This window comes from Ambystoma mexicanum, chromosome 13 (assembly GCF_040938575.1).
Source record: "Ambystoma mexicanum isolate Mex_15411 chromosome 13, UKY_AmexF1_1, whole genome shotgun sequence".
Lineage (NCBI taxonomy): Eukaryota > Metazoa > Chordata > Amphibia > Caudata > Ambystomatidae > Ambystoma > Ambystoma mexicanum.
The window spans coordinates 422,524,427-422,541,876 of NC_090938.1; positions in this window are offsets into that span (position 1 = coordinate 422,524,427).

The following is a 17,450-nucleotide window of genomic DNA, read 5'->3' on the forward strand; positions in this document are numbered from 1 at the left end:
TCAGAAATTTGGAAATGAGGGAACTAAAACCCAAATTGAAGTTTACACACAATTAGGAACAGACAATGTCATCAAAACCTTTCATAAAGCAATCACGAAAGATATCCATGAACACTTAGATAGGAACCCTCACAACAGGAAGAGATGCAGATCCAATTTGACTAAAGATGAATCTTTAGCCTTGAAAGATTTGGCTAAAGACAAATCTATAACAATCAAGAAAGCCGACAAGGGGGGTAACACTGTGCAAATGAACACCAGTGACTATGGGCCTTTTTACGAGGTCTGCATTCCGGGTCCGGGTTCTCAAAATAGGGACTTACCGGGTCATTCCAACCTTGGAGGGGCTCAATGGGAATGGGGATGGAGCTAATAACGGGGCCGCTAATAGCAGGCCCGTTATTAGCTCCCTGGTGCCTTAGCGGCTCCCGCTAAGGGACCTCGGAATAGGGCGGTAAGGGTTTACTGGCACCGGTCTCCTTACCAGTGCCCGTTAACACTTACCGCCCACCTCGTAATGAGGCCCAATGCATCTATGGCTGAGTCCCATTTGAATACTCCACAATGTTATATCCCCTTGAAATCAAATCCGACTAAGAAAAGTGTAACTGAACTGCTTACTCTGATTCAAATATGGTATGACAAGGGGTTTTTAACTGAGGAAGAGAAGTCATTTCTGACCAACACTGAACCTACCGTGCCCACCCTATATTTCTTACCTAAGATACACAAGCCATTTGACACTTTACCATCAGTAAGACCTATAATGAGTAGTATAGGATGGGTTACGGAGGGTCTTTCTCAATATTTAGATGAAGCATTAAAACACCATGTTCTTCGCATGCAATCATACATCAGGGATAGTACGCTTGTACCTCAATTTTTTAAAACTCTAAAATGGGAATCCGATTATCTGTTGGCTACTCTAGATGTTTCAGCTTTGCATACTAGCATAGATCATGACCTGGCAATTCGAACCATAGATTATACATTTCGAAATTCATCTGCCTCATATTTACAACATGTTGAGATGCTTAAAAGTTTTCTGAAATTCACCTTAGATAACAATGTATTCATTTTCAAAGACAACTACTATGTACAGGTAAAGGGGGTATCCATGGGCGCTAAATTCGCCCCCCCTTTGGCAAATCTTTTCATGTTTCAATATGAGGAAACGCACATCTATAGTGAAGAAATGTTTAGAACTAATCTTATTGCATGGAGGCGCTTTATAGATGATGTTCTAATTGTTTGGAAAGGAGCCCACGAATCATTCAATACTTTTGTTACATATACTAATACCAACAAGTTTGGCATAAAGTTTACCGGGAATGTGAGTGGAGAATGTATTGACTTTCTTGATTTACACATTTTTGTTGAGAACGGATTTATACAAACTAGAACATAACGGAAGCCAACAGAGGTCAATTCTGTACTTTATGCTCAGAGCAGTCATCAGAGATCTACAATTGATGATATTCCTACAGGTGAATTTTACATAGCCAGTAGGAACTGTAGCAAGATATAGACTATTCAAAAGAATCAGATTTACTTATTGGGAGGTTTACCAATAGGGGATATAATCGGAACAATGTAATTAAAGTGGCAAACAAATACAGTAAATATAACCAGTTGGACTTATTACTTGACTGTGCCAAAAAGAAACCAAAACAAGAGTAGATTTCTATTAAAACGCAATATTCACAAGACACACCAACTCTTTACCATGTGGTGTCAAAACACTGGCATATTTTCAGATTAGACAAAGATCTGCAACCCTTTTTGTCAGAGAAACCTAAGTTCACCTTTACCAGGGCCTTAACGATTAAACAAAAACTAAGCCCATATTTCTTGAACCTTCAGGATGATCAAACTAAAGATAATTGGCTTAGTAAGAGTAAATGTTTTTTCAAATGTGGCAATTGTAATTACTGTAAATATGCTCATGGCAACTGCCAATCTTTTACTGATACCAATGGAATGACCATCAAGATCAATGGGTTCATTAACTGTAAAACATGTTATGTGGTATATGCAATTGTTTGTGTTTGTGGCAAACTCTACATAGGCGGCACCATTAGACAGCTGAGAGTCAGAATTTGGGAAAATCTGGTGTGTTTAAGGAATCTGGATCCCAAATCACCAGTGGCCGTACATTGGCAAGAAAAACATCAACTGATTAGTAAGGAGGATATCCGGTTTATTGGATTAATGCAAGCTAGGAAGGGCAAACGAGGTGGCAACCTTAGGCTTAATCTTAGACAAATGGAGTGTAAACTAATTTGTTAGCTGAGAAGTACTTTGATTGGCCTCAATTCAGACCATGAAATGCATGTGTTTTTGTGATTGAACAACTTGGGGCCGTATTTACAGCAATTGAAATAAGAATATTAAAATACTTCCCCCTTTTTGGGTTCTGTTGAGCTGTGAAGCCATTCCATCTCTATCCATAACACAATAGTATAATAAGATGATCTAATCCATGGGAAAAGAAACATTTCCTATAGTTGGAATTGAGATTTCAGGGCCCCAATCCCACAGTCGATTCGAAATTTTAAATTGCACCATTACTGCCCATAATGGCAAAACAGGTACTAGGAATCCTATTAACAATCCTTTTTCAAATATAACAGGAATAACCATTTAAAACTGCATACTCAAAATGGGCTTAGGTACTAGGAACCATATTAGCAATCCTTTTTCAAAGATAACAGGAATAATCATTTGAAACTGCATACTCAAAGTGGACTTAATTGCAGGTGATCATCAAGAATGAGAAATACTGGGTATATTTTGTGTACTGACAATGGAGCTGCAGTCTTTACTGGCAGAAGGTGGACCCAACAGGGCAGACATCAGCAGAGGACAAAGAGAGTGCCCTACTCTTGAAGGTCTTTGCCTACAGGCAGCTTCTCAGCTCGATGGGCAAGACCTAGGAAGCATATGTTGCTTTGGGAAGATGGCCTCTTCTACAGTGAACCGACCGAGTCTATCCCTGGGTTTTGCAAACGACTTGTAGTGCCCCTAGAAAACAGACTCCAGTTCCTACAGTTGGCCCATGAGACACCTTTGGCTGGTCACTTGAGTTTCAAAAAGACCAAGGAAAGACTCTCTTTATACTTCTACTGGCCTAAGATGGTTGCAGATGTTGACAAATTCTGTAAGAGCTGTCACACATGCCAAACCTCTGGCAAGAGTGGAGCCAAGAATGTGGCACCATTGGTGACTTTCCCAGTGGATGGAGTTCCCTTTGAGAGGGTGGGCATCGACATTGTTGGTCCTCTTGACCCTCCCACATCTTTAGGAAACAGGTGTATCCTGGTTGTAATCGGCCATGCTACTAGTTATCCTGAGGCGATACCTATGACAACAGTTATAACAAAGGCTGTGGCTAAGGCTCTACTTGGTATTTTTACCAGAGTAGGGTTTCCTAAGAAGTGATATCCGACAGGGGATCCAATTTTATGTCCCACTACATGCAAGCCACGTGGAAAAACGGTGGTGTCACTTACAAGTTCTCTACAGCCTACCAGCCGCAAACCAATGGACTGGTAGAGAGGTTTAATCATACTATGAAGAGCATGATAGGTGCTTTAGAAGAACCCCTTGAAAGAAAGTGGGACCATCTACTGCCATGCCTTCTCTTTGCTTATAGAGAAGTCCCTCAGCGGGGAGTTGGATACAGTCCCTTTGAACTTATCTATGGCCATCCAGTCAGAGGTCCTTGGGCCCTGATTGAGGAGGGGTTGGAGAGTGCTCCTTCCCCCAAGCCACTCAGAGTGACTGACTATGTGATAGGTCTCTGAGGGAGAATGTCATACATGATGGCAGAAGCTAGTGAGAATTTGAAAGCAGCTAAGGCTCTGGTCAAACATTGGCATGACCAGAAGGACAACATGGTTGAGTTTGCTCAAGACCAGATTGTGATAGTTATGGTGCCAACCAGGCAGATGGCCTTGCAGGACAAGTGGATAGGACCCTTCAAGGTTATGGGAAAACTTGGAGAGGTGAACTATCTGGTGGACTTAGGCAGACCTAAGGAGGCTCTCAGAATCTTTCACACCAACCGTTTGTAGGCATATGTCACGAGACCAGAAGTGGGAGCTTTGTTTCTAGCTTCATCTCAAGAGAAGGTGGAGAGTGAACCTCTACCTGACCTACTCAGAGGACAACATTTAGACAAGAAAATAGAAGGAGTTAATCTCTCTTCTAATCTGACATCTGAACAACGGGAGGAGTGCAAGTTTCTGTTAAATCAGTTTGCCTCCCTGTTTACACTATCACCAGGCTTGACGCCTTGGGACCAGCATGACATTCTAACTGGTGACTGTTTACCAGTGAAAAGCAGAGGTTACAGAATGTCAGACCATGTAAGAACCCACATAAAGGAAGAGGTCAACAAGATGTTTGATCTCTGGGTTATAGAGCCATCTACAAGTCATTGGTCTAGTCCAGTTGTTCTAGTACCAAAAGCAGGATCCAATGAGTTGAGATTCTGCGCGGACTATAGAGCTCTAAATGCAGCCATAAAGACTGATGCCCATCCTTTACCAAGGACAGATGAACTGGTGGATAAACTTGGTGCAGCCAAGTACCTCAGTACATTTGATCTGATGTCAGGCTATTGGCAAATATCCCTGACAGACCATGCCAAGTAGAAAACTGCATTTTTGACCCGAGCAGGCCTCTACCAGTTTAATGTTATGCCTTTTGGATTAAGGAATGCACCTGCTACATTCCAAAGGATGGTCAATCAAGTTCTGAATGGGATGGAGGACTTCTGCTTGGCATACTTGGGTGACATAGCAGTGTTCAGCTCTAATTGGAAAGAACATGTTGATCACTTAGGATATGTATTGTAGGCTCTTAAGCAGGCCCATCTGACCATAAAGGCAAGTAAATGTCAAATTGGTCAGAGCAAAGTGGCATACCTTGGTCATAGGGTAGGAGGAGATGAAAAAAGTACAAGCTGTACAAAACAGGGACACCCTTACTACTCAAACCCAGGTGAGAGCCTTCCTAGGTCTCACTGGGTACTACAGGAATTTCATAGAGAACTATGGGACGATAGCTTCTCCCTTGAATGTAGTCTCCTCTCCGAAATTCCCTAAAAAGGTCAGATGGAATGAGCAGTGCACTCAAGCCTTTGAAAACCTGAAGAAAGCCCTTTGTCAAGCTCCAGTCCTAAGAGCTCCTGATTATCACCAACCCTTTGTTGTGCAGACAGATGCCTCCAATATAGGTATAGGTGCAGTGCTTAGTCAACTGGAAGCTGAAGGAACCAGAAACAAGGTGGGCAACCATTGAGCGTGAATGTTTTGCTATTGTGTGGTCTCTGAAGAAGTTTAGACCATACTTGTGTGGATCTACTTTTGTGATTCAGACATATCACCAACCCTTGAGATGGTTAATGCAAATGAAAGGGGAAAACCCAAAACTACTAAGATGGTCAGTCTGCCTGCAAGGGTTTGATTTCACCATTAAGCACAGGTCAGGATGTCACCACCATAATGCTGACGGTCTCATTAGGATGTTTGTAACCAACTAGAGTGAAGAGATTCATCCAGGAGTGGATTAAATCCTCATGTCCCTTAGTCTGAGAGAAGAGGGGTGTTAGGGAGATTTCTCCAGAATGGCTAATTTCCCTTACCTGTTGAGTCCCTCAGCAGCTTTGCTGGATTTCTAGGATTTACTTTTTCACCTGGTAAGAGTGTGAGCCTTTTTTCCCACTCTTACATGTGCTTTTGCTGTGTTTTGTACATTATTTTTGCTCATGGGCTATGGAGTCTCACCTACTCCATAGGCGTCATCTTTTTACTGTGTGTCACACAGCACCTTTAGTGCAGTCACACAGGGTTGTCTTTTTAGACTTCCCACTTTAAACTCCATTTTCTGGGACTGACTACCGTCTCCCAGAACATTTACAGTTGACATTGACTTTACTAGTCTTTTTAAATTTACAGATTCAGTACAACCTATCATCCAAAAGAGAACTGGAAGGGTTAATAGTTATCCCTTTTTGTCTGATTCTCATGAAACATTATTTCGTTCCCCTTTCTCTAAGATTTGGCTAGTGGCAGTGGTATCTAACAATTGTATTATAACGCAAGCTATGAAAATAGCCTCAGTAACGTTAGAGGCTATGGTGGTAGCCTCAAACTCTAACCCGCTGGACCCCTTTAATTTTTATTTGGTTCCGGTCAGGTTTATTTACCATTTCTTTTTGTATAGGTCTTTCTCGTGTTTTACTCAGCGTACCAAACCCAGTTTGGTTCCTTTGTTTGCCGTCCTTTGGCGGGCTTCTGCACAGAAGCTCTCCTTAGGTGCCTGAGTGTCTGGGTGGACAGAACGTGAGGGAGTGGTTTGAGGCCCCGTCCACAGCGTCCCCTTGGAGACCTAAGTCGCATTATAGTGTGATTGGCTAGGTGGCTGTTCTGGCAGGACAGCCACCCTGCTGCGTTATTGAGAGACAGGCTGTATGAATGTGGGAAAAATGCTTAAAAGCAGGTCTCTGGGACTTGGAAAGCAGAGTCGCCACTGGAACGAGAGAAACAACGAGGAGCTGATGGAAGACGACTGCTGGAACTACTGGATATCCCGGTGAAGCTCTGCTGCAGGTCCAAATTGCCCGAAACTCTGACTACAGAGAAGATTGCCAAAGAATCTTCTTCCCTTGAGCTTGGTGGGACCAACCAGCTCGCCAAACACCAAACGCTGGCCTCCCTCCCGTGGTCGAATTTGCTGTGCCTCGCTGCATTGAACCGGATAGCCAGGAGGAATGGGACCTGTTTGGGTTTTGTGGAGCACACATTTTATTCAATGCTTTGCACTGCTGCTGGCTTCTTCCCTGGGCCATGCAGGACCCTGCTGTCTTTCTGCTTCTTGTCACCACGACAGTCACTTCAGGAAATGTGAGCCTACAGGAACTGCCAGGAACAACCGCCTCAGCTACAGCATTCTTCTTCATTTAAGGTACTGTGCAAATCCGATCATTTGTTCCGTCCAACTGCGGTGAAAGTGTTTGAAATATTTTGCCTCTCTGAAGGCTTGTCCTTCTCTACTCTTTTGAATAACTTTTCCTCCAACCAACTTTGTTTTGAACTCTTGGCAAAAACTTAACCACAAACTACTTTGAACTGTGTGATCCTCTGCAAAGACTCTGAACCACTAACATTAGCTCAGACCTATTGACTTGAATCCAAGTTCTAGTAGCCTTTTCTAGATTGCCCGGCCTATCACTTGTTGGTGCTGTTGATTTTGAATAACCTTGGCTTTCCTCCCCTTTTAACTTGCTAGAGTGTCATTTTGTTCCCACTTCATTTTTGAGCTTAACTTGTCCAGAATTGATTAGGTGTTGTTGTAGTGTGTTAAGACTGTGATTTTCTGCTGCTTTATAATAGTGAACTGTTTTATAACTGATGGTGTAAATAAATATATATTCTTTTACTCTGAAACCTTGAATCTGTGTTTGCTAGAATCATATGAATTGCTGTCCTTTGTATAACTTTTTGTACTGCTCACTTTACTCTTGAGATAAGTCTGGCTACTCAGCCATCGCTACCACTTTACTGTGTAGTACAGGCTTGAACCAAAGGTGAAATTGTACTTACACTGTAGTCTTAATTATGTGTGGTGTTCCCAATGGGTACTGAATATGATTCTGCCTAACAAGTGTCACACTTGTCAGATATCTGGCAAGAGTGGAGCCAGGAATGTGGCACCTCTCGTGCCTCTCCCAGTGGTGGGAGTCCCTTTTGAGAGGGTAGGAATCAACATTGTCGGTCCCTTAGACCCTCCAACCTCTTCAGGCAATCAATTTATATTGGTTGTAGTAGACCATGCTACTAGGTATCCTGAAACTATACCTCTGAATATTGTTACATCTCAGGCTGTTGTTAAGGCCCTACTTGGTATTTTACCAGGATAGCTTTTCCTAAGGAAGTCATCTCTGACTGGGGATCAAATTGGATGTCCCACTACATGCAGGCCGTGTTGAAAAACTGTGAAATGACTTACAAGTTATCAACTGCCTACCATCCCCAGACAGATGGATTGGTAGAAAAGTTTAACCGTACAATGAAGCGCATGAAAGGTACTTTAGAGGAACCCCTTAGGAGAGAGTGGGACGTCTACTGCCATGCCTTCTATTTGCCTATAGATAATTCCCTCAGGAGGGAGTTGGATTTAGTCACTTTGAGCTTCTCGATGGTTATGCAGTTAGAGGTCCATTGGCCATAATTAAGGAGGGGTTGGAGAGTACTCCTTCTCCCAAGCCAGTGAGAGTCACTGACTATGTGTTAGGCCTCCGGAGGAGAATGACACAAATGATGACAGAAGCATCTGATAACTTAAAAGCAGGTCAGGCTCTGGTGAAGCATTGGCATGACCAGAAGGCCAATATGGTTGAGTTTACTCAAGACCAGCAAGTTTTAGTTATGGTAACTACAAGGCAGAGTGCCTTGCAGGACACATGGATTGGACCACTCAAGGTTGTGGGAAAACTTGGAGAGGTGGACTTAGGCAATCTTAAGGAGGCCCCCAGGGTCTTTCACACCAACCGTCTAAAAGCCTATGTCTCAAGACCAGAAATGGGAGCTTTGCTTCTAGCTTCAGCTCAAGAGTAGGAAGAGAGTGAACCTCTACCTGATCTCCTCCTGGGACAACCTTTAGATGAGAAAATAGAAGGAGTTAATCTCTCTTCTAATCTGACACTGGAACAACAGGAGGAATGCAAGTTTCTGTTAAATCATTTTGCCTCCCTGTTTTCATTATCACCAGGCTTGACCCCTTGGGGCCAGCATGCTATTCTCAGGTTACAGGATGTCAGACCTTGTAAGAACACAAATAAAGGCAGAGGTCAACAAGATGCTTGATCTCGGGGTAATAGAACCCTCTACCAGTCCATGGTCTAGTCCAGTTGTACTAATGCCAAAGGCAGGATGTAAGGAATTGAGATTCTGTGTGGACTATAGAGCTCTAAATACAGTCACTAAGACTGATGCCCATCCTTTACCTAGGACAGATGAGTTGGTGGACAAACTTGGTTCAGCCAAGTACCTCAGTACATTTGACCTAACATCAGACTATTGGCAAATAGCCCTGACAGACGATGCCAAGGAGAAAATTGCATTTTCAACCCCAGCAAGCCTCTACCAGTTTAAGGTAATGCCTTTTGGATTAAAGAATGCATCTGCAACTTTCCAAAGTATGGTTAATCAAGTTCTGAATGGGATGGAGGATATCTGCATGGCATACTTGGATGACATGGCAGTGTTCAGCCCTACTTGGAAAATAACATGTTGACCACTTAGGATAAGTTTTGCAGGCTCTTGAGCAGGCCCATCTGACAGTAAAGGCAAGTTAATGTCAAATTGGTCACAGCAAAGTGGTATAGCTTGGACATGAGATAGGAGGAGGTGAAATAAGGCCAATACCTAGCAAAGTACAAGCTGTACAAGAATAGGCTACCCATACTACTCAAACACAAGTGAGAGTTTTCTTAGGTCTCACTGGTTATTATAGGGACTTCATAGAGAACTATGGGTCTATAGCTTCTCCCTTGAATATAGGCTCTTCACCCAAATTTCCTAAAAAGCTCAGGTGGAATGAGGAGTGCAACAAGGCATTTGACGGACTTAAAAAAGCCCTTTGTCAAGCTCCAGTCTTAACAGCTCCTGACTACAGCCAAACCTGCATTGTGCAAATAGATGCTTGCAATACAGGTATATATGCAGTTCTGATTCAGCTGGATGAGAAAGGTAGGGAACACTCCATCTACTTCATCAGCAGAAAGCTGAAGTAACCAGAAACAAGGTGGGCAACCATTGAAAGAGAATGTTTTGCTATTGTGTCATCACTGAAAAAGTTTAGACCATACTTGTATGGATCTACTTTTGTGATTCAGACTGACCACCAACCCTTGAGATGGTTCATGCAGGTGAAGGGGGAAAATCCTAAATTGTTAAGATGGTCAATCAGCCTACAGGGGTTTGATTGTACCATTGAACACAGGTTAGTGTGTAATCACCAAAATGCTGATGGTCTCTCAAGAATGTTTGACCAACTAGAGTAAGGAGATTTATCCAGGGACTTGATTTCTTACCTGGAACGAGTGTGAGCCTTTTTTGTCCCACTGTTTCATGTATTTTGATGTGTGTTTTACTCTTGTTTTCTTTGATTATGGAGTTTTAAAATAACTTTTCATGTGTGTTACACAGCACCCTGAGTGCAGTGACACAGGGATGTCTTTTTGTTAGACTCCCAAAAGATTTACATACCGTTTCTGGGATAAACTACTGTTTCCCAGAGAATATAAGGGTACATTGACTTGACTAGTCTTTTTAAATTCCTAGACCCAGCACACACTATCTTACTATAGAGTGCTGAAGGGGTTACCTAGTATCCCCTGTGTCTAGAAACTCGTGTAGTAGTCAAATGCTACACTTTCCTATCGAAATGACTGGTGGCAGTGATTTTACAATGAACTACCATAATTTTTCCCGACCGCAAACCCTGGTAGCTGAAAATCGCAGGAGCCATGTTTTTAAAGATTGCGCCTTAAGCCCCTTTGTTTAAACTGGTCCTGGTCTTCTTTTTGCGCCATTTCTTTTTGGAAAGGTCCTTCTATAGTTTGTCTCTGCACGCCAAACCAGGTTTGGTCCCTTTATTTCTATGCCTTTGGCATGCTTCAGGACTGAAGACCGCCTCTGGTGTCTGTGTTTCTGGGGTGGGCAGGAAGTGAGGGAGCTGCCCAAAACTCCCTGTGCTTAGTATCCTAGGAGACCCAAATGCACTCTAGCATGATTGGCTGGCTGACTGTCCGGCAAGGACAGCCACCCTGCTGGGTGAGTGGCAGCTATGCTGGAATGAAAGGGAGAAAACTGTTTAAAAGGCGAGTCTCTGGGACTGGAAAGCAGAGTCGACCATTGGAATGAAAGAACCAAAAACGAGACGGAAGGGGACGGCTGCTGCAACTCCTGGACCATTGGTTTGCCCGGTGAAGTCCTGTTGCAGGTCCGGATTGCCAAGCTCACCTCGACAGAGAAGCCCTTCAGGGATGACTTCTTCCTTTTTTGTTGGTGGGATCAATCAACTCGTAAGTCACCTCGATACCATTCTCTGAGCTGGTTAGGTTTAACCAGGGGGAAGGACACCAGCTTGTGTGCTTGACTACAGCTACTCGAACTGAAATAACTCCATTTTGTCCGCGTTTTCCGGTGATCCCGTGCAGTGTAGGAGTCCCCCGACATCCTCCCTCTTGTCCCCATGACTGAGGCTCAGGAACAGTGAGATCTGCAAGAAAACCACAAGCAACAGCATTTACAAATACAGCAATGTTGTATTTCTGACTGCAGCGGCTTTCGGTTTGAGTCTCCTGGACTCCCCCGGGTTGGGGATGCCCAGGAGACTCAAAGTGAAGGGCATGGACACAGAAGACCTGTCTTCTGTTTTTACGTTCCTACACCTCCAGAGTTCAGGTCTATACATGTCCTTCCATCATCTAATTGCTCATAGGTCTCTGAGATGCTGGGTTTCTCAGTGAGGTAGCTTGAGAACTTCAGATTGAAAGTCTTGTAGATGATGCTGCAGGATTTGAAGATGATACCGGCTTGCACTGGAAGTCAGTACCGTTTGATGAGGGTCGGGTGATGTGGTCCAATTTGTGGAGTACTTTGATGAGTTGTGCTGCAGCATGCAGGACACATCTCAGGGGAGGCAGGGTAGTCACTGGAAGGTCCCACAAAAGGGCATTCCTACAATCTAGGTGGGATCAGACCCATGCTTGGACAGCAGATCTGACATTTATTTCTTGGATGAAGAAACCACACAATTTCTTGTAACCAGCATACTATTTAGCCACATCACCTGCTTGCAAAGCAGGTTGATCCATCATTAACTCTGTACTAGCATCTGCAAAATTATGATCGTGGTAAGGGAACATTCTCTTGCATTGATGTGATATTTTTCCGTGCAATGCTATCATATGTGTGCACAACATTGCACTAGATACTGAGCTTTTACTACGTCTCATATTGTCCTGAAAGAGTTCTTCTACATCTGTAAAACAAATTTAATTTCCTCTTCCCCTACTTGAATCACTGTGGTGTACATGGCCATCAACCTTCTCCCCTAGATCTCAGCCCAATTCACAATTTGCACAAATAAGGGTATGTTTCTTTACATTTAAAAGTGCATCCTGAATTCACAAACTGGATGCTCCTTTAAATGGCCAGAAACAAATGTTCTTGTGCATGTTGGGAACACGTGCAGGGGGCGGTGCAAATCATGGCAGGATCATGACTTTAACTTAATATTACAATAAGAATCCCTTCTACAGAGTTTTCATGAAAAGTAAATGCACATGTGATGTCATCAGTGATGTCATCAATGACATTTGTGATGTCATCTTTGATGTCCTGGGTATTAGTATTAGCACTGCACGGTGGTGGTGCGAGTTATGGTTGCTTAGCTTACCATAACTGCCGGATTTCAGGGGGTTTTCGATTTTACGTGTAACCATAAGGTCCCTATAACAACGTTTTTTCACTGAATTTCATAGGTTTTTAGTAGCGCAACTTAACCATAAAGTCCATTTAACAAAGTTTTTTTACTGAATTTCGTAGGTTTTTAGTAGCTCAACTTAACCATAATGCCCCTTTAACAAAGTTTTTTCACTGAATATATATAGATATAGGCAGCATGAATTTGATAGGTGTTTAGTAGGATTCCCATAGTTTAAATACATGTAACATATAACATATAACATACTGAACCCCCTGTCCCACACTAGTTTTTCTGATGTTCGCGGACCATGCGCATGTCCGCGGACGGACTCGGTCAACATCAACACTGTCCAAAAACTCAGGGGGTATCTTACACTGTTATATCATGAAATAAAAACACTGAACATGTTCAAAAAGCAGCACATAAATAAATTACATTCAATAATAAATAAAAAGTGAAACTGTATATTTAAGACACCAACAGTCCAATTACATAGCATACGCAACATAATGGAACATACCATAACAAAACAAATATGCCTCCGGCAGAATTACCTCACAGACACTGCACAGGAAAAATCAACAGCACACCTACGCAGCAGTAACAGCAACACTTAAAAAGAAATTAGTAAGTACACTACATTCATTTTATAAACTTTCTGTATTAGGTACACTAAAAGTATTTTTTTTGTTATTTACACAGAAATATCTAGTACTTTGCAATGGCTAGAAGACATTTTTCCTCGAGATGAAATTAGTGAAAACAGTGATACTAATGGTGGACACTACACTTCTGTAAATAAACCAATTAATAACCATTACTTTATGTGTACTTAACATATATATTTTTTTAACAGACCATACAGACATTAAACATAATACAGAAACAGACACCTTGGAAAATCATCTGCAACGTGTGGAGAAAAACATTGATCTATTAATGATACATTTCATTCTTTTAAAAAACTTTATGGAGGACCATATGAAGGAAAAAATGTAATATCATTGTCCCACTTGTAACTCTACCCCTTCTCCATATCCCAGCTAACCATCCCCCGAAACTCCACAACAACAAAAAAGTTATGTTGGGACTTCAATCCCTTCTTCCCCTACTATCCAACATGTACAAATCCCTAATTCCCCTGTATTTGTATCAGTTTCTGCTTCCGTCTCTTATATTTTTATACAATAATAAAATATCTGTGATGTTACTATATTCCTCTGTGTCTTTTTTTTAAATAAAAGGCAGTTAGGGTATCCGCGGACAGCACAGGTGTTTGGGAGGTCCGCAATTAACCAAAATGGGGGTGTCCTAAGGACACTATACCTGTGTGTACTGTTCGCAATCAAAATGGAGGTGTGCTTAGGACACACAAGATGTCCGCCTGTCCGCAATTAACCAAAATGGGGGTGTCCTAAGGACACTATACCTGTTGACACTGTCCGCAATCAAAATGGAGGTGTCCTTAGGATACACAAGATGTCCGCCTGTCCGAAATTTACCATAATGCGGGTGTCATAAGGACACTGTACCTGTTCGCACTGTTCGTAGTCAAAATGGGGGTGTCCAGAGGACACTAAATCCGCCTGCATGTCTGTAACCATTCAAATTAAGGTGTCCTAAGAACATTCCCCCTGTTCGCATTGTCCACAACCAGAATGAATATGTCCGTAGAACACATATCCCGTCCGCCTGTCCGCAAAGTTGTGACGCACATTTATTTTGTTCGGAGACCTGAACACTGTTGGTAGAACACTTGCGCACATGCACATCACACCCTTGGCTCCTATGAACATCACGCCTGTCCACAACTGTCCGCCGCACATGTGTCACACTTATAATTAGTTCGGGGACAGGAACACTGTCCGTAGAACACCTGCACGCATGCGCATGTATGACCCCACGTATTTGGTGTTCTACTGACAGCCGTCCCATTCACGTACGTGTCCGCAACGTCATCATGTGACCGCACCCATGCTAAGCGTGGGTCCTTGTTCGCGGACACAGTCCGGGCCCCGGGACATTTAAAAAGTGATTTTTTGAACAATCCAAGGTATTTTCCAGTGAAAGTTCACCCTTGTACATGTTCCAGACAATGTCCCTGGTGATCTACATACTTTTTGGAACTTTTTGAGCCCTTTCTTGGTGTTCGAAGTGTTCACGGATTGCGTGGGTGTACACAAAGTGCACACCAACACCCCTATAAAAGACCACACCCCAGAGCCGCTCCTTATTCTTTTTTTGGGCTTCCAGGATAGAGACTGCTCCTTTTTGCCTTGTTGCATTGGATTGCTCTTGCTCTTTCCTGTGTGCAGACTGCTCACATTCTGGTAGTTCTTGACACAATTGAAGATGGCAAACATGGCTGCTGCTGCTCCTGCTGGTGCTACTTCTGCATCAGCACCACCCCCACCCCCTCCATCACCACCACCTCCGCAAGGCACCGCACAGGGCAACAGGTGTGAGGATGCAAAGGAGAGTGATGAAGAGGATGATGAGGATGAGGTAGTGGAAGTCCCTACTACTAGTTCCCACCATGAATCTTGGGTGTGTAGGTTGTTTGCTACTCTTGATGGAATACCAAAAGCTCGTGCAAACAAGGTGCCCTGCACTCAGTGTCAGTTGGTACTGAGTAGTGGCAAACCAGGTTTGTACAGCTACAGTACTACTTCACACCTAAGGTTGGGCTATTCGTAAGGTTGTACCTTGCGATAAATGTAGTAGGTTGAGTTCCCCTGCAGCATCCTCCATTTCTTCTCCTGCCACCACAAGAGACATTCCTGTGGGGCAGCACATCCCTCCAGCTGCCTCGCATGCTATACGTAATACTGATGACCCTTACCTTTCGAGGGTCACAGTATTGTGCATATACTGCGATGCAGTACTCTGCATGGGGAAGAACCTTTGATGTGCTTTTGAGGCTGTGGTCCAGGAGCATTAGAAAGACTGCTACCTACCTGAATAAGGCCCACCCTAGATCTTCCCCTCTCCATCTGCCCTTTCTTATCCCTGTGGTTCGTGTCCCTTCCTTACTCTCCTTTCCCTTCCTTTCCTTGTGTGTCGTGTTAAAAACAAACAAAAAATATAAAACAAAACCCCCCAAAAAAAGGCTATTTTCAGAGCCGCCTTTCACAGTTCAAAAATAAAAGTGTCAATGAAATGCTGCAGGGCCCTGTGCATTTTCAGAGGTCTGCGGACAGTTCACAGACATTTAAAATTTTTGGGGGCTGCCCTATCAGAACAATTGAACTTTTCTCGGGGAGGAAGTGGTGGCTCTGAAAAGAGCCTTTTTGCTGTGTTTTTTTTGTGTTTCGAAAACTTCAAATGGTCAACACCTACTGCAAAATGGATTACTGTAATTCCAAAAAGGGTTGCAATGCATTTGATATATTTTGCAGAAAAATCTGATTGCCAGCATAAGTAAGATTTACTCCATCTCTGTGAAAAAATGTGTGTACTACGAAACATAATATTTTCATTGTGAAAAGAGGACATGCCAACATCTCTCAAAAAGGCACAAACAGCCTTGTTGACATTGCGCCTCGCTTTCTCCATTTGTGGACCAAATGAAGAAGAAAGCATCCACATATGTCTCTGCGCAATACGAGAAAAAATTACTCAGGACTTTGGAAACATGTCCATGACTTTCCAAAGTCCTTCTTTCATTGCAAATTGCAAAGAGATTCCAGAGATGTCCTAAACTGTTCCCTACACAATGAATAATAATAATAATAATGTCTGGATGACACTGTGTCACCAAAGTACCACAAAGAGGTACCAAACCAGCCACTTCATTCTACGCACTCCATGCCATTGCACTTCCACCTGAGGGAATCCAAGATGTGCAGCCACTCCACAGCGATCTGCATGCACCTCCAACCAATGTATCCACAAATCTCCCAAAATCCAGACAATCTGCTTTCTGAAACACAAAGCCATAGCTATCTGCTCTCCTCTTAGGAAAAAGACTTTCTGAAAAAGTCTTTCCTTACACATCACACCCAGTAAAACGTATTGACCAATCCCTTGCTCTGCTAAGTCTCATTTGCATGCCTCTCAACCTCAAAATCCCTGTATGTAATAAGCACTGTCCGCGGACAATCTTGGTGTCTGCGGACAATTCGAAAAAATCTGAGAGTGGGGAATGAAAATGTAACTAGTTTGCCCCATTTCCCCTTTGAGGTTTGCTCTGTTCAACCTTTTTTTGTAGTTTTTTTTAAATGCTTCAGAAACACCTTTCATTTTGTACATTTCTTTTTGTTTTTGTTTTGCTTGTTTTCCTCCAAATATCTTCACATTAGTTTCTCCAAAGCAATCCTTATGTTCCAAAACAGCATGGCATTTCCCATAAGAGATACAGACATGCCATCTACTTTAAAGTAAATAACATTATCAGAATCAATGTTGTCATTGTTTCAAAACAACATGTCAGCTCTAATCATAAAAGCAAACATGCCTCGATTGATTAAACACCTAGCAACATTTTGCTGAGGACAAAAAACAGAACTATTGTCTCATATAGCCCTAGGTACCAAACCAGAAAAAATAACCTTGACATTTGGAAGTACTTTCATTACTGCCTGAATCAAGTTTTCCAGATCTTCCAACAAAGTAGGGACACTGACATAGCCCAAATGCAAAGCACCACAGTGCAGGACAACCACATGTGGACTCTTATCCCTAGCAATATCTTGACAAACTTCTAGCATTGCCTGCAGATTGAAACCAGGCACAGTGCTCCACACCACCTCCACTCCTTTGACGTCAAAATTGTTAGCCACATTCCTACATTTAGCATACTGCTCGAAACCATTTACAAACATATTTCCATCTCTGCCATCTTTACTACACACAGCCTCTCTCAATACAAAGCAGAACCTAAACACCTGATTGGCTAATCCCTACAGTCCCCTTTCCCTGCTCGATTTGCTGAGAAACCCCGGATG